The following is an 18,731-nucleotide window of genomic DNA, read 5'->3' as shown; positions in this document are numbered from 1 at the left end:
CCAAAATTGTATCGTGTTTGGAAAATGGCACCGCATTGCCACTCCAGTTTTCATTGTTCATGTTCACCGTGGATCCGCGGTGAATATCCGAAACAGTGTAAAATCGGCTGCAACTCGATAATTTCCAGACTGCCTTCGTTCTCTAGCGTAAAGCGAAGCACGCGAAACAAAGTTGCCCGAGCAATTCGCGAGCGTGCAGATTCCGGTCAGATTTCGCGCGTCATTCGTTTCTTCCGCGTGTTTCGCGTTCGCGTGATTTAGCGCGATTATTATCATTATTTGTTGGTTGTGGGGTACCCTGAGCATTTTCCAATTTCCTCGGTCGCGCGCAATATGAGGGTAACGCGTGCCAGCTCCTCCGCGGCTCGGGGACGCTGATTTATCGCCGCATCGCGAGGACATTAAGGGTCGGTTCGCGAGGCGGCGCTGTGAAAATTTAAATCAGCAGAATGTGTCGTAACGACCAGCAACGCCGGGCATTCATGGTACATCGGGAAGAACGGCCTTGCTACAATATTAGACGCGACATTAAGCGCGCAACAAAGCGGCGTGCTCGCGGTTCGATCACTAGCGGCCCATTCTGCCAGATGCTGCTGCTTTATTTTTGCCGATCGTCGTCGATCGCCGCTTCATCGTCGATCGACCCTTTCCTACGAAGCGCTTACACTCCCGTCCATAAATCACCGGACAATTGTACCAAACGACCTGATTTTGTATAATCGATTAGAAGCATTGGTTTACGAAATGATATGCAAAAAAGATCTACCAAAAATTATAATTTTAAAGGTTACATGCAAACACGAAAAGGGTATTTTTTAAAACTTGTTTGTTTGGGCCCATAAAGAAAATTTAAAATATTTGTTTTGTAGATCTATAGGAGTTACACAACTGCTTAAAATTTCATCGAAATCGATGAACATACACACGAGTTACGTAGATTTATGCGATTTTTGATCCTGATTTCGATGTAATTTTCAGTATGTGTACAACTAACATAGATCTACAAAACGTATATAATGTTTTCAATTTTTATTAAGGGCCCCCAAATAAAAAAGTTTCAAAAAATGCCTTTTTTATTTTTGCATGTAACCTTGTAAATTATAATTTTTGGAAAATCTTGTTTGCATATCATTTCGTAATACAGTGCTTCTAATTGATTATAAAAAATCAGGTCGTTTGGTACAATTATAAAAAAGTTATTAGTGTTTAAAAGGTGTACGAATACTTTTTACTACTTATCTTCAACGAAATGGCAATTAAAGAATACAAGCTTCCAGCTTGATTCTTGACGGGAATGTACCTCATTCATGTGTATCTCATTTGCAGCAGAAATTTACTAGCAATAAGTATAACTAACATTGTGACTGCCTAGTCAGTGCCCAGACAAGTCGCACAAATGTTACAAATGCTACTACCAACGACAAAAGAATTCTATTTGGTCCCACTTTCTCAAGATTTGTCGACAAATCTTGAAAATTGCGGATGTGTTTGAAGAACCTGTCACAATTCGTCAAGATCGGATCGTGAATTCTGAAAGCGATTTTTCTGTGTAGAACCGGCTTAATATTCTGTTGGAGAGGCGACCGTTTCCTGTCGGCGGCCAGCAGTTCGTAAGCAAGAAAAACGTGCAGGTCGTTGCGTAATTGAATATTCGTTAATTAGTAATAAGAACGGCACAACTGTTCCCTGTCAATTGTTCTAATTCATCGTTCGTAATGGCGTGCGCGTATCGCCACGAGTCATCAAACGGCATTCAAATATGCCTGCTAGATCTTTCTGTGTCCTAGCTGCACTAGCAGATGGTCGGTGACTTTTATTAAAGTTATTTATTACATCGGTCAAGAGATCTTTTGGCAACGGGAGGCGTTCGAACGTAACATGTATTTACCTAACTATACTCGCTACACATCACGAGACATTGATTCTTTTAGATCATGCGAACAAAGCGAGAAGCAAGTCGCGAACATAACGGTGATAATTCACGTTACATGCCTGTCGTCGACGGGTTTTCAAATTACGTACAGTAGACACTTTTTATCTCGGAGACTTCGAATTTACTTGAGACAGACTCGGTTTTATTTTATGAATTACGCAACTGTAGTTATTGGGGTGTAATTCACTTTTTATTACTCAACAGATTCTTTTATAACTGCAATCATTGTAAAACTATGGAAATAGTAATTAAACTAGTAAATATAGTAAAGTTACAACAATTTTGCTCATGTTCACTTGTCAGTAATGTTTATACAATTTTCAGAAAGTAGAATCAAATGAAACTTTATTTTCAGTGGTAGTAGCCCTTGCAGATCCGAAATAAATAAAAATCGTGCTGAATTCTATCGAATTTTATAGTCTAGCATTTTTTGAAAATTTACAGACCCAGTCTCTCTGTTTTTCTCAGTAGGGTTTTTATCTTTCTGGCGGTTTTAATGTTAATACATAAATCTGATTCGTCCCTGATGAAGTCTTTCTGTCTTCCTCAGTTTTCATTTCACAATGGACCTCGCTCAAAAAAGAAGCGTCGTGTAACACTGTGTTCGGCGTCTCACGGCTTCAAAATTGACGATGATTTTCGATTAACCTTTACCACCGGCCATGTAAAGGTTGTTTATTACGCGTTACTTAATATTAATCACAGAAAAAAAGAGGCATTGGTGATCCAACGAGAGGACAACCGCGGGAACAGATTGATTTATTGTCTCGAGAGAAACGCGCGACGCGCTCAATCGTCGGCGAGCGAAAGTCCGAGCAGATTATTAGCTGGCAGTGATCACGATTAATTTCACGGGAAGCGCCAGTTAGCACGCGTGTCACGCTCCCGTTTCGTTAATTATCCAGTGATTTATTACTTGGGGACCAGCTGTTTCGGAAAATTCTCGTCGATGAGCATACTGCTGCGCTTCCGGAATCAATTACCGAATTAATTCCGGCCATTCGAGAGGCTCTTACATTCTTTCGAATTATCGTTTTTCTTTATCATTGCTAAACTGCGTATTTTCCATTTATTCCGATCGCTGCAACACTTTCTGTGTGACAAAAAATTTGAAAATTTGGATGATATCCAAAATGCCATCTTCAGGTATTTTGTTAAAAAACCAATCGATTTTTATCCGTCATATTGTTGATAACGAGGGTGATTACATCATTGATTAAAAATAAAACTTGTTAAAAATTTATTTGTTTGATTTTAATGTAAAAAACGACATTACTTTCCGGTTCCTCTAATACGACGCAATTAATTAGCAATTTAATTTTTGTTGGTCTATTAGTTCGATCACTAACAATGACTTTTAAATTTTAAAGTGATTATTTAAATCTGATCATGTCTAAATGAATTTTCTCTGAACAGATTTCTTTGAAAAGAGAAGCGTACCATCAATATCAATTAAAGGTTCTATTTCACTCGATAGTGGACATTATAAACTAATGAACATCCACCTAAACACCCTACTTAGGACCGTCATGCGCCAGCGAGCCTAGAGTCCCCCTCGAGGCGCAAAATCATCCGCGTTCCAATCACAAGAAAGTTCTCGAGCCGATTCCCGCCGATTCATCAACGTCTATTAAATTGATGAATTACTTTCGTGGCTAATGCACAGGGCCCGAATATTTACCGAATGTATTATCGACTAGGGGGGCTGGAATGAATGGAGGAAAGCCGAGCACGCGCGCGCACCAGCAATGGAATATTAAGCTAACGCGACCGGAAGTGAGTCAGCGTTACGCGATATTACGCCACAGGCAATTATGATGTAACGGGCCTCGGCAGCCGAAACTTGTTTCAGCTTTTGTTGTCTGCGGGGGCCCCACTACCTTCGACCGGACATCCTACTGTTATGAATCTCCTTTAACGATGCCGATTCATTCAGCTCGGACCGTGCAGGTCTCCTATAGATCGTTAAGGTGGACTTCTGGTTTAGCGCGGCATTGTGTAAGGGAACTAACCCTGTAAATATCTGTCTGCTTTTCGACCATCAAATGTAGGTCCTCAGCGTTCGACATAATTTCTCTACAGAAAGAATGTACGGTAATGTTCAAGGTTATAAAGTTTAAACGAAAGAAATTACAGAAGTCCACCACTCCATAAAGTAAAGGAACAGTGAATCAGAAACGAAAAATGGTGGAACATCAGAAATCACTTCGTGTACAAGAAATAAAACGACAGAAATAAAAAAATAATGTAGCATTTTAATTAGTATGAATGTGTAGTGTAATATCCCATTATTTATAAAATGGCGGCATTCTGAATTGTCCAGCATTTTCTCCATGTTTGCCGTAATAAACACAATATAAATATGAATAATAAGTGTCTTCTGCCTCACCGCGCCTCTTCCTGCCGGAAGAAGCGGAATCGCGTATTTGTAGTAAACCACAAGTCATTCAGGAAACGTACACACACTCGCATATTTTTGTACTTTATGTAACAAAGATTGAGATAATATTCTCTTAAATTACCGTACGCGCGGAGTCTTCTACGTGGAGACAACAATGGGTTCGTACGTGTGCTAACCAGCTTTTAACAACACGTTAACCGTGTATCGTAATGACGTGCTATTATGCGCCACGTGTACATACGTGAATGACGAACGGTACTCGTTAGATTCGCACGAGGTACAAGTTCGTGAACCTATTAAGTGATTGAAAGAATGTGGGAACTAATAAGACATTTTAGAAGAAATTATCGGGGCCTTAACGAATGGGAAGACAATTGTTTAATGTGTGTTGTTTCTAGCAACGTGATCTTATTGTTTTCATACAATGTACAAGTTCACAATCCTAAGTACGATTGTACTTCAGTGAATTTTATGGAAAATTGAGAACCTTGGCGAATATTAAATGTAATATCAAAGTAAAAATATTACTACGTCAAAGGGAAGACAGAGTGATCGTTTCAGGGAAACCTCAAGCAAGTATTTCAATAGTACTTTCAATAAAAAATTTGATGAAACGCAGACGTATACATTGCAAAACAAAGTAGAGATTGTGGTCATTCAAACAGGGTCGCAAATAAGGTGAAAGCAACGTTACCTTGCGTGGTTTTGCCGTGGTTCTGCGCCGTCTCGTGTCCGCCCGTTGCTCCGACCTGGAAAACCAAGAAAAACGAACTGCATTAGCTTCATCTCGTATTTCTACTAGTTATCCGTTAACCCCTTTCAGGGTTCACCTCCCGAGACACGAATACAAAATTTTGCTACAATACAGTACGTAGACCGAGAAACATTAATCGACGAAACAAGTCTTCAATCGAATTCCTTTCTTTCAGAATGAGTCAAACATTTGTTCGAAAAAATTGTGTACTATTGGTTGGTAGACTACTGATTTTATGCGAAATAAAACTTGTTCGCTTTAATCATTTCCAACTTGAAAACTCCGGAAAAAAATAACATTTGCAAAGCATTCACCTTGCGATACAATTTATGTTGCATTAAAAACACTTGTTATGTCATCAAAAATAAAGAAAATATTTAGGTGGCTACACTTAGGTGGATCACCCTGTATTTTCATTCTCAGATTCTTTTAATCTTTCCGCCGCAACTCAAATTGCTTTTACTCAGATTTGTCATAATTTTACTCTCTAGTTGACAAGCCCCGAGTCAAGAAGAAATATTTTCGAGAAAGCATCGTTGACAGAAAAATTTCATGAATATTTTACAGTTGATTTTTTACAAATTCCAAGTCGAGAGGAAATTTTCGAAAATATAGAAGAAAAATTTTGATGTATTTCGGAGAGGATGATTAAAATTCATTTGACAGTCGGCAGTGTTTTAATATTAAAATTAATGAATGTGTAAGGAGTAATATTAACGCGGCAGCGCAGCGGAATGCAAGGGGTAGAAGAATGCGGTTTTATGCGACGAGCGTTCATTGTGGAGATGTTACGAAGCTCGCAGCTCGTTGAAAAAACATTTGTTTTTAGGACCAACGGAGCGAATAGAGAACAGAAAGGTGTGGCTCAATTTATGCGGCGGCATTTCTTACGAGCGGTTTGGAAATGAGTTCGAGGAACGCTTTCACTGAACGACACAATGGGCAAAACGGTGACAATAGCGATCGCGGGTGCGCGAAATCAATTCGACGCGGTTTTCATGGATCAACGACCCCCTGTTCTGTGTTGTCGAAACCATTGATCTATTTGCATCGGTGGATCGGCAAATGATAATTAGCGCGGCCTACCGTGTGAAACGCCGTCGGCTTTTTACGGTTGTCGCTTCACTTTCACGAGTCGAACTACGATCGATGCAATTAGTAGACACGAGAAAATAAACATCCATCCACCCCACTCTTTTCAATGTAATTTTTTTACTTTCAGATTCAACTTGTCGATGCTTGTTGAACAATGCCTCCCAGACGTTAGCAAAAACATTCAGCAAAATCAATTGTACACTAAAAATGTTTCTCGTCGAATTCACTTGTTTTTCATGCCTTTTCAAAATCGAAGCAAGACTTACTTTCCATTTAAAACCGCATAATGTTAGTGTTACATCAACATTCGATAAAATCATAGTGAAGTCGACAATAACGTGAAAGAATTAATTGGACCGTTTATTTTGAAAGTCCATTTTTTGTTGTTTCGAGAAAATATATTAGTCGATTCAAAAGTATAAATTAATTATGTCAAGTCTGGCAATGTTTCTACTAAATTAATTATATAAATTCCTTTCAGGCGAATTTAACTAAAACAATGCATATTTACGGGCTGTAAATGGACTTACACCATTTTCATAATTAGTCAATTTTAAAAATCACTTAATTTCAATTAAGAAAAATTAAATATCACTTAAAATATATTTTGTATTAATCCAATTTCGTTTATAAATAATAACAAAAAATAAAATAGGAGTAGGATTTATTATTTTGAACGTTAATTATATTCATATCTTGTTAAACTCAACATAAGATATTGCTGTTATTTATTTATGCTCTTTATGCGGCAGTGTTTTGAAATATTCATGATGCACAGGATGTATATAAGGTAATAACTGCTCCATATCCTGATATTTTTCGTATGTAATAGGTCTGGCAACATTATACAAACGCGCCAGGGCGATTCTTCCAAATTTTGGCGGACTTCCCCAACATGTGGGTGATAAATCTAACGTCTTAAATTCTGTGTCCTCCATGGATGTTTTATATAAAATAGTATAGTATAAAATAGTATAATCGCTACGCAATTTCTTTTATTTTAATTTCAATTTTAAATTGAACAAAGCATTGGCATTTTTTAAGATATTAAATATTAACTAGTTATAAATAAAAAGTTTACACTAAGTTAATCACAAATTATGCGATATCTCATTTTTTTTTAAATAGACTTACACCACTTTCAAAATAAACGGTCCATTTAATAGATCGAAAAAATTAATTTCACAGTGTGCAACTAATAAAAAAAAAATGAAATACAAAGAGTGCAACATAGGAAAGAATAAAATAATAACAAAGTGATGCGCGGAGGATTGAAAGTAGAGTGTCTGAAGAGAGATCGAGAGAATCGATTGCAATTTGCGTCGATTTCGTCGACGCGATAAATAACCGTGAAATTTTCAGCCGATAGGACCTTAATCGGATGAAACTAATTAAGCTAATTGTTCGTGGCGAAGTTCGATGGTCAAAGTTCGAGCGGCCACGTGCGGGCGCGAGTTTCGCATAAGTCGATGAGAAATTATCGCATATTCACCAGCGGTTCTTTCCTCCGATTCTTTCATGGTGTTCTTGAAACTCGTGAGCACTGTTCGAAACCTTTGAAACCCGTGCTACATGGTGAATCGTTGCGAAACAGTTACACCGAATTAACCGTAGGATGCGGTTATGAATTATTGTACCAGGAACCGCTACAATTGGCAACTGGTTTTCAAACATTATTTTCTGCTCAAGTGAAACTGCTCATTACTCCACAATGTTAACCAGGAAGTGCGGCCTTTTCAAGCGGCAGCGTCTAGACCGCGCGTTTTATGCACTCCCAGCTGCATTCCGTGTCCAGGACACAATAGACAGGAGATAATCACTTCGGCAAAGTTGCGTTACATTTTTATTACATTATATTTCCACGCAGCGCGATTCTATTATTTTATAATAATTCATGACTCGAGTCGCTCGAAACTTTCAGCTGCAACACCGTATTCGTCTCACGAATTTGTTAACTTCAACACAACGCGAGTGTCGCATTGAATTTATACACACTCCACAAGATTATTTTAATCTTAATTGTTTTTTGTACAACTTTCTATTTCACACTTTTTAGTGGAACGAGCAGAATTTGTAGAACACCGTAGGAAAAAATGCAAAATTTGTTTTCAAGGGACCAATCAGGAGACATACCGTACAAGATGCAGAAGGTTTCTTCCTATTTGGTCCATCCATCTCATAGACATATAGAGATAGACTGCGCCGTCTTATGGGCGAGTTGAAGCCCACAATGGCGGCGCGCGGTACAAAGAGTGAGAGAGAGAGAGAGTTAGCCGGGGTCCATAGCGCTCTCTTTCTATATGATGTGTCGACACATCAATTAGAAAGAGAGCACTATGGACCCCGGCTAATGCTCTCTCTCTCTCTCGCACGCCGCCATTGTGGGCTTCAGCGCTTCGTACAGGCCGCGCAGTCTATCTCTATATGTCTATGATCCATCTCGACGTAATCGGTGAATATAACATAGAAAAAAAGTAACCTCCCCCTTTTTCGAAGTCGCTTAAAAAAGCTTGAAAGGTTAGAAAGCAGTACAAGGCAGGAAATTACGTCCGAAATGTCAGCTGTCAAGATACACTACGATTTTGCGATTTAAAATAAGGTTAAGTAATAACTAGACTGCGGATCTTTATGCATTTACAGGAAAATGGAGTAAATGAAATTTAAAATGGTTGGAAAATTTTTTAAATTGAAGATGTCAACATATGATTTCTGACATGACTTTTCTCCACCTAAAATGGCCATTCGGTGCACTGTGCGGCGTCGTGACGTTCCGCAGCTGGTTTAAATGAAGAGATGAGAGAAAGTGCACGATGGTATCCGCGAGCTGGTGTTGTTTCGATCGTAACTACGCCGATCGTGATCGAATGTCAACAGCGAGCGATCGAACAATGGCCGCGAGACCTCGCGGTGACGTTTTATCGTCGTGAAATCACTTTACTGTCCTGAGAAGAAGAAAGAGATAGCAGGTGAAAAAAGTAACGATGCGATCGGCACGATAACGCGTGATTCTCGCAAACCTGTTTGCATCATCCGTTCTCTGATAGCTCCGTCGCGCGTTTCGTAATTAAAGTTATTGAACCGAGCCATTTATCGAGCTCGAGACGATTATCGTGTTTTTCTACGATATTCTTTTTCCTTATCTTCTCCGACACTATTATATCGCGTCGCACTTCTATGATATCTCCTTTTCTTCTCATTCAGAAAACACTATCGAGCGTGCACACTGATTCTTTCAAATACGATTGATTTTGATTCGTTGCAGATGAATGTCTTGATGGGTATAGTTGACATTCAAAGCCACCACATTTCGCATCCCGAGCACTTGAAAAAATCGTGGCCATTGAATCGTTTAGGGGCGCGAGTTAGCGGGTCGTGACTCCCCGTAATACGATCCCAGGCAATTACTCCCAATATTTCGGTCTGTGGCATTGCGTCCCATACAACTCCGTAATTGGTGACAGTCGACGAGTTCGTCTTCCGAGAACTTTTATTACCGGTGCCCGGCTATTTCTGCTCCTACGCCAGCGTTCGCGATTGCGTTTCAACGTTGATGCACGCCTGCATTCGCTCTCCGACTTTTTTTTCCATCGCTCAACCGACGAATTCGCTCGGTTTAAAAATTGAATCGGGTCGACGGGGGTGGCTGACTCACGAGATCGCGTTTCGCGAACCTTCTGATGCGTTCGGACTCGTCCAAACCAGAAACGTCGCTGTCTATTCGTTGAAAGTCACTGAAAAGATTGTTTCCTCGAAAATCTCCCCATTCTCCCCAGAGAACAGAAATCGCTGATCAGTTCACGAATTTTCATACGTAAAAAACAGAGATGAATAATTACAATAGATTGAAAATACTAATATTTTAATGCCTTTATAAGAAGAAATTAATTTTCTTTGTTAATATATTTAATTTTAGATCGTTCGGACAGTAATTTCGTTTTTCATGTAGAAATGGCATTTCTACCATTTATTATTTGTAGACTGCGGATCTTTATAGCAAAATTGAGAAGATGAAATTCAAAAATTTTGAGGGACAAATGGTGCAAATTTAATTTCAAATAAAGTCGCAAAAATTCAAACAACTCAATTTTTTGCTGATAAAAAACAGAAATTCTTCGAGCATGGGATCTTTAAGTTGCCTAAAGATAGCTAAATGGTAAAAAATTTGGCTTTCATTTTCCCTTAAAAAAACTAAACGATTTCCCGAACGACCTAATAATACCAAGTGGTCCATTCCTCCTGCGTAAGAATCTGATACACTGGATGCGTGATGGGAGTTTTAATAATATCCTCTAGCAACTGACCCTTCGCCACAGTTTATGCTTTACGAGGATTTTGAGGAGTCAGCACTCAAAGTTCCCAAGTTCCCCTGATCTCCGTTCCGCGCGCCCTAGCAGCGAGGAGTTACACCGTTTATTGCAGCCTCTTAAAACACTTTGCCCGAAAACTTTCGACATTCCTGAAGGCACCCGAAGACTCCTCTTCAAGAGCCCCTGATTTCGGCGCACAGTAACTGATTCGTGAGCTCTTGAGGCGTGTTGGGGTCCGAATCGAGGCTCGTTTGCTCCGCGAACCGGACCAGAGGTGAATGGGACTTCATTCGTTGGGACAATCCTTCCTCCCCGAAATTACACGGGTGAGCGATCGATTTGAAACTTGACGAAACTCCTTACTTCGAAAGTGTAATCGGAGTGAGTTTCGCCTTCGGTAATTATCGTGCTATTAAAATACGGAAAGTTATAAAGGCAGAGTTGATTATTCTTGCGAAAATCAGGATGTTTTCTCTTGCGAAGATGCAAGGCTTGTTAACCCACATCCGTCCCTCGTGTCAATTTCACACAGTTTCCCCGAAATAAGTTATACTGTTCTGTTATTTGTAGGTAAATTTGCCCGAAACTTCGTGACTTTTGTTCCTTTACTACTTTCACACAATTTAAATAGAAAAACATCGAAAAGTAATCGTTCACCTTGTTATTTTATCGATCCTTTACCACTGTGTCAATTTGTCACCGAGGGACAGCTACAGTTCGTGAGATGGGGGACGGATCAGATTTCAATTACCTAGTTTACGCAAGTTGTGTTAAGTCTGGGTTAATCTAACAAGATTCTGTATAAAATTTCTGTAAATCATATTAATTCCTCAGTAAGTCAAAGAGAGAGTTGAATGAGTGAGGAGAGGGATGTTCTTGGAGAGTTTTTAGGATAAAATCAGGTTGCCTTTTTGACCTGTCGAAAATTGTCTTCTCGCTTCCAGGTGGCTTTTAACTAACAATCAAGTGCAGCCTCGCCTAACACAACGTACGACAACGTCCAAAGTCTTCTAGGCCCTCCATCATCCAAACGCATGATTTCCCGAGGCTGAGCTGTTATACCGTGGGTCCCACCCTCTTCCCTCGTCACATCCAAGTTTCATCTCGGTCGGTCAGCGATGCCATTCGGAAGAATACCTCGATTACTCGGGTCTGCGAGAAGGAGCGAGCGGAACACGCGCTCGCCGGGGGGCGAGAAGCGGCCAGGAGGGTAGTATTGATCGTTCGCTCGAAAACATTCGCTCTCGACGACCGACTTTTTTTCCGGAGCGGGAACGAGCGGAAAAAACGGCCGGCTAACGTGTCGCGATTTTTGCAAGCGCGCTTCCACCGGAGAGAGAGAGAAAAAAAGGAAGAACCGACGGGAAAGAACGATCCGGGGCGCCGTTATCTTGTTAAGCGGGGCACCCCGGGTTGTCCACCGCTCGGAAAATACCTACGTGTTGAGCGTAACGAGATAAAATTACACGGGGACAGAAAACGTTGAGATATCACCCGGTTTTTACTTCCGCCTCGGCGGATTTCATGATCCACCCACAATAATCTCGCTTGTTAACGTTTTTTCCATTTCGAAACTGCCGCTTGTTAATCTTGGACAGCGTGCAAGAAAAATCACAGCGTTCTGTGATTTAGATCGACCGTCGATCGTGTTGAAAGTAGTGTGATTATGCAAGAGTCTCGTTACTGGATTAGAGATCAATACTTCTTGAATTCTGCACGGACTTTAGGGAAACCTAGTAGAGCGAAAAACCTGTGACAGCAACGTCCTCTCAGTAGCAGTATTTTCGTCATCCAAAGGTCAAAGCATTCATATACGGTGATACACGCTTAGAGTTCACGTTACTTGCTCAGTTGGTAGCACGCTATACCCACAAGTTCGGAGAACTAGCTTCATCACTTCTCCGCATGCCAGTTGAAAAGTTAACTAATTCATGAAACGGCTAAAAATAAAAAAAAAAGGAACGCAGTTTGTGCCACTGTGGAAGTTTAAGTTTAAAGGGTGAGGTCGCCGTTTGAAAATGTCTACCTTTAAGATTATCTTGACAACTATTAGAGATAACAGTGTAACTTTGAACTTGACAGTTGTGTGGTTTCTTATCTGTAGTACTGTGATGGAGATACGCTTTGTTTGAACGTCAAAATATAAAAAGAATAGGGGTAGCAACCCTTGAATTCAAATTTACCCCTTTTTACGATACGCATCTCGCTTTGTAAATCTGCATGGTCTTGTCAAAATCAGAAGGGAACGGTAGAATGATCTTCCGACAATAATATTTCTTAATAAAAAAACTTTTCGTCTATCCGAATTGTTTACCTTTTTTAAGAGATCGTCTGCATCTAACACAATTCATAAAGCAGAAATGCACACAATCAACACAACCGCACCCTCCACGTTTCCATCCACGATTCATTCCGCTCATTGTTTACGATAAGTACAAAAGCAAGAGACCATTTAGTTAATAGACGGTTAGAAAACAGTGTTCCCTGAATTAATGCAGCGCCGCGTACATACAATTCTTGGGCCGAAAAAGCGGTTGTTTAATTTCTAATAGCAGAGACACGCTCTCGACTCGACGAGTAGACTCAGCCGGGGCGTAGGGGTTGCGCACGGCACGCCCCCTTGCGAAAACTGCAAACGAGCCCGGGAATAAACGGTGTTATCGCGGCCACGTAGATTATGCTCCGACTACGGAATACTTGGCAAGTTTAAGCGTGTTCGGGGCCGCGCAAAATTTCGAGCGGTCTCGCGCGCGCGCGATTCACGGAAGATAAATCCTCGGGATACACGAACGTGTACGGGGTGTCCCACAGATGACCACTATCCCATATAAGTACAAATAACACTATGTATATCCCATATTTCTAAAAGAACTTATAATAAACTGACCCACTTCCAGGCAACCTTTCAATTTTAACGTTAAGGGCGTAGTCTCATTTGCATTATGCGGAAGCATAAACCTGCGCATATAGTTATTTTCATAAAGCTGCGACAGCCACATGCTGCCAAATAATGCAAATGACGCCTCGTAAACATAAAAATAGGTCTTTTGACTGATCTTTCCACTTCTGAAAAACCCCATTCTTTGCCTTGTAGAGAAATTAGAAGGCGCATCCCGCACCCTTGCAATCCTCGAAACGAATCTATCCTCTTAAACCTTCCGACACTTCCTTTATACCTATTTCTACCGGGACCGGTCAAATGACCGGTTTTTAAAACAACTTATATTTCTTAATACAGAATGAATACAATAACGAATTAAATAATGTACATTTAATTCGTTTTCACATACGTAGGTTTAGTCTTATTATCTTTGCAATATCTTACGTGGCATGTTTCCGTTCACGTGAACCTATAATTATTGTATAGGAAATTTTAATCGGAACTTTAGAAACGGTCGTTTGATCGGTCGTGGTAGGTGTAGTATTCATAAAAACTCGACTGACTCGCCCTGGTGAGGACGAAGAGCGAGACTCTTCGGGGGAGTATAATAATCGTTGATTGTTTTCCGAGGGGGAGGTGGATCATCGTGCAGAAGAAGTTTTCGGCAGTACGCAATAGGTGTAAGTGATGCGAGAGAAAGAGATAGATAGTGAGAGGGAAAGAGGGAGAATGGGGTGGGAGCAGAGGTGGGTGGTAGTGGGGGTGGCACCCCTAGGTCGATCAATTGCGCGCGAAGTAGAAGTTCGCCGGGCTCTGGTGGCTGAAGTTACCCTCCTCAGTCACGCCCCGGGGTTCGACGACCTCGCGTGCCGCGATCCAAAATTACTGACGATGGAAAGCGCAGCCGTGGCGTCGTCGGCAGCTGCGGTGGCACATCGTCGCACGAAATATTTCTGTGTGCAGCCGCGCCGTTCGCCCAGCTTCGTCGCCGCGCGTTAATTCCTGGCCCGATCGATCATCCAGGGTCGCCCCCGTTAAAACAACGGCCTCGCAACCCTCTTTTCCTCGACGTCATCCCAACGGTGTCCTTGAGAATCCGACCCTCCTGGCCTCGGCATGGCGATGCTGCTATCTAAACACCACCGGCCGATTCCGCGATCGGAAACCCCGCGGGGACGCAGGAACCGACGCTGTTCCGTTTGCGGATGATGGACGATTATTGTCCGCTCCGACGGAAGCAAACAGAACCGGCGCGGTGCTCCTCGTGCCTCCTCAAGTATTGTCGAATTTAAGGGGATGAACCGTCCAGCGATTTGGGTCAGCTGCGAAAGGGTGCACCGTCACGACGCGAACCAGACGTTGTGTCCCGGAATATCATGAACAGATCTTTATGCAAAATAAACGCGTTCCAAGTCGATTGTCAGGAACAGAAAGTAAGACCGGGAGATCTCTCCTTTTAATATCTCTATTTTCTTCCAGTGTCTTCAAAGGTTTATTTAAAATTTGCAGTCTATCCGTCGTATTAAATGAACGGAACACCACAACCACGCTGAGCTCCTTCGATGCGAAGTGGGTCAGTCGAGTGGGGAGGAATGAGAGTGGGAACGCGTAGTGGAGTAGGGAGCGGTGGCGCGCGGAGTGGGGATCGCTGAACGCGATGACGTGCTACCGAGCGTCGCGCGGCGAGGTGTGACGGTTAATATAAAAAATTCTTTTTTCTCCTAGACGCACAGTTTCTTTTTAAATTTGTTTTTTAAATATTGTCTGAGCTATGTTTAAAGTTTCAAGTCTCTAACTCATCGGGAAGTGGTTTAAAATTTGATTACAAGATTTGACGCATACAACAACTACTCGGCAAGCTAATATAAGCGTGGTAAAAATGACAAGGCTCTATTTATCTAGATTTCGTGCAATTTTCATTGTTGTCATTATTACCAAATTTATCGGATCAATTTCCATGCGAGCAACGTCATAGTTTCAATAATTATCAAATTAGGTCATTTGACCGCCAGTGGAAGGTTCAGTGTTAATGTTCATCAAGGATTTAGAAAGCATGGTTGACGATACGGGGGAAAATAGATCGTAATTTCATCAACGGGGATTGTTGGTCTGCGATAAATGAAAATTGTTAAGCCGGTTTCTCCTGAAACGAGGACACCGAGTCCCTGGCAAATTAGCGACCCTTGTTCCCGTTCGTTTCCATATCCGGGCACGGCTTGTGTTCTCCGAGAGAGAAATAATTCTTGCCCCGGGATTTTACGTAGTATCGCGACGTTATTTATTTTCCGCGTAATTCACAATTTCTCGGTGAACGTAACGCGAATAGAACAGCCGAGCGCTCCAGGTGCTCGGCTCTCGCGGCGCAGCCTTGTTAATCCACGCATTCATTAATTCTAATGCTTTAGCAACCGGGGATCGCGGACCACTGCAAAAATTGTATCTCCGTTTCCCTTCGGATAACGGGAACAATGAACAGATTACGGAAAAGAGCGAGTGGCCGATAGCGGGACCTGTTCATTAGCCTCTTCGCTTGAAAAAGAAATTCAACTACCTATAAATATCATCCCCTAACTTTAGATCACTTGAATTTCCAATTAGTACGTTCAATCAGTTCAAACTGACGTAACATTATCAAGAAATAACTCTCAACTTTGTACCACTTCAATTTCTAATAAATCAATAGACGTCTTTAGTGTCTTCATCCCTTCCAGGTACCAAAAAAATTTACTCTTCTTGTTTCGAACATGTAAAAAAGTAATAATGTATATTTTAAAGTAATGTGTAAGTGAAAATTTAAAAAAAAAAATGAGTTTATCAGTTATTTCACATCACATTATTTCAAACTAAATTAATTCAATGTAATTTTTACGATATTGTCGAAAATGAATCGTTAGATAGTGCTTGTTATTTCAACATTGTTAATATTCTTTTCCTTGAAATATCTCGAAACAAGAAATATATGACTTAGACCACTTTCATCATTATTTTCGCAAAGCGCGATTCACCCCGTTTTATAACGGAAAATAACGCCGCAGACATTTCCAATGAACAAATTAAAATGGCATTATCTATTGTGGCTGACCTCGTAATTGTGGACCGCATGAAACGCGCAAGCACGAGGCCATTAACATGAACATAAACTGTGCAGTAATGTCTTTGTTCAAAAGCACAAAAACTGTGAAACTGAAGGGGTATCATAAATCGCGGTCATTTGCGAACTTCACTGTATTCGGTCTTGTTCTAGAGTCATTCGCTTTATCACATAACAGAAGATAGCAACACAACAATTTTTAGTAAACAAAATTCGAATAAAATGGCAAGACGGTCATCCCCTATGACAATGGAGGTCATCCTCTAACATTAGACCATCCGAAGAAATCACCAATCTTCAACGTCTTCAACCCTCAGACTTCGAACCAAAGTTGGACAAAACGTGATCCGGTTAATGATTGAAAATTACGATTAATATAAAATCCAATAATTAATCGTGGCTACTGGGTACTAAATAATCAGTAATTGGTCAATGAATTAAAATGGAATCAGAAATGATTGCTTTATTAATTATTAATCATGAAGCTTATTTAGATTTAATCTGTACTTTTGCTGTGATAACAACATCGTGAAGATTTTTTGGAAGTAGGTACATATACTTTTTACATAGTTTCACAAAGAAAATCCTTAGAACAAGCTGCTTATTTAGTTTTAGTGTTATCTGCTTTGAATACAACTCGCATCTCAAACTTCACAAACGTACACATAAAGCAAGTTGTACAGCATTCAACGTACAGTTGAATAAGCTGTATAAAATATAATTAATCATTCAACTATTACAAAATTACTGATTAATGATTACTGATTTATTTCAACGGTGATTGACTGATTAATGCTTACCAGACTGCGGATCTTTATGCAAAATAAAAATGTTTCGCACTGAATGTGGGAAACCGGAATAACATGAAAAATTGATTTCATCCCTTAACGACTTTGTTCATCTTTCACATTAATTTCTTACATTAAATGATCGATTACAAAAGAATTTATTACAGCCAAACTCTGCATCGAACGATGATTCGGCCCGGGGTTTCATGACAGAAAATAACAATGCGGACGGTTCCGATGAACCAATTAGAACAGGATCACGTATCGAGGTCAGCCCGTAATTTTAGGTCACACCGAAGTGTTCGAACATTCGGCGGATGCTCAATGTCGTCGACCTCTTAGATCCCGAGGAGGCGTCGGGATATCGTTTCCAACCCTTCCCGGAGAAGAGCGTAGTCGAGCCAGGCCGGAAGGTGGCTCGTAACGTGGGCGGAAAAGCTCAGATCAATATCTGCCGCGAATTGGAACGTTACGTCGTGAAAATCGACCCGTGACCTAGTGTGGACCCGCCCGTAGCTCGCAGCTGGTGGCGCCATCCGAAAGACTGTTCTGACACACACAGGGAGAGTGAGAGAGAAAGAGAGAGCAGATTCGCGCGCACACGATGCGGGGGTGGCTAGGAAAACGGCACCGAAGCGAAGAGCACTGCCGACGGAATTTTCGTCTTCCGAGCGGCGTGTATAATCCGTCGCGTTTCAAGCGTCTTAATTCCGTCGGCGACCTTTCCGACAACCTCCTCGCATGCTGCAATTTACTGAATTTTCGGACGGAGTTCCGAGGACGCTTTTAATTCCTACGGAAAACGGAATCCCTATTCGTTTCGCGTAATCTTCCTTATTCCGGAAGGATCACGCCTTCGAGGATAAAAACGCCTCTGGAAAAAAATAGAAATTAGCGATTAACTCGGAGACGCGTTCTGTTTGCTTGTCCCGGAACGCTTCCATGCTCGACGCTTTCAGCTGAGATGTTAAGCCATTCAACGGGACGGCTATTTCTTATCCGAACGGAAAAATTAAGCGTCGCTACCGGAAGGCGATGAAAAATTTAAGTAGCCACTCTCCTGAGGAGGTTTGATAATGTCCGTGTTAGTCAAAATGATCTGACAATGATACAATTCTTCGCTTGTGCGATAAAAAGATGTATAAAGGATAGAAACTAAATTAAAATAAGGCTGAGTAATAACAAATAGAAGCAATGCCATCTCTGCACGAAAAACGAAATTACTTTCCGAACGATCTAATATAAACCAGCTCCCGATGATCATCCCTCTAAATCAAGATGGTCGAGAAGTTTCTTCCTTGCTCCCTTTATAATTTCCTAATTTTCCAGCGGATCGATAAACTCGTTCGTGAAAGTAGGGGAAACGATGGATCATAAATGAGTTCGCTCATAAAACGTTCTTCCGACAGGTTCTCGCGATTCGGAGAAGATTGCTAAGTAGAACAAGCGTATGACGGATCTGGGCGAAATATCGGACGATC

General features: G+C 41.0%; 1 protein-coding gene across 3 annotated transcripts in view; it reads right to left on the bottom strand.

The window, feature by feature from the left end:
* Positions 1–18,731, bottom strand: part of LOC143210500 (uncharacterized) — a 151,006-nt gene that overhangs the window by 114,808 nt on the left and 17,467 nt on the right. For all 3 annotated transcript variants that reach the window (XM_076427401.1, XM_076427407.1, XM_076427415.1), the window contains exon 2: positions 5,029–5,083. The gene's annotated coding sequence lies outside the window, so the exon portion shown is untranslated. The remainder of the gene's footprint in view (positions 1–5,028; positions 5,084–18,731) is intronic.

Source organism: Lasioglossum baleicum, chromosome 1, assembly GCF_051020765.1.
Source record: "Lasioglossum baleicum chromosome 1, iyLasBale1, whole genome shotgun sequence".
In the NCBI taxonomy this organism is placed as follows: Eukaryota; Metazoa; Arthropoda; class Insecta; order Hymenoptera; family Halictidae; genus Lasioglossum; species Lasioglossum baleicum.
Note: the sequence above shows the minus strand (reverse complement) of the source record. Positions and strands in the feature narration are given on the sequence as shown.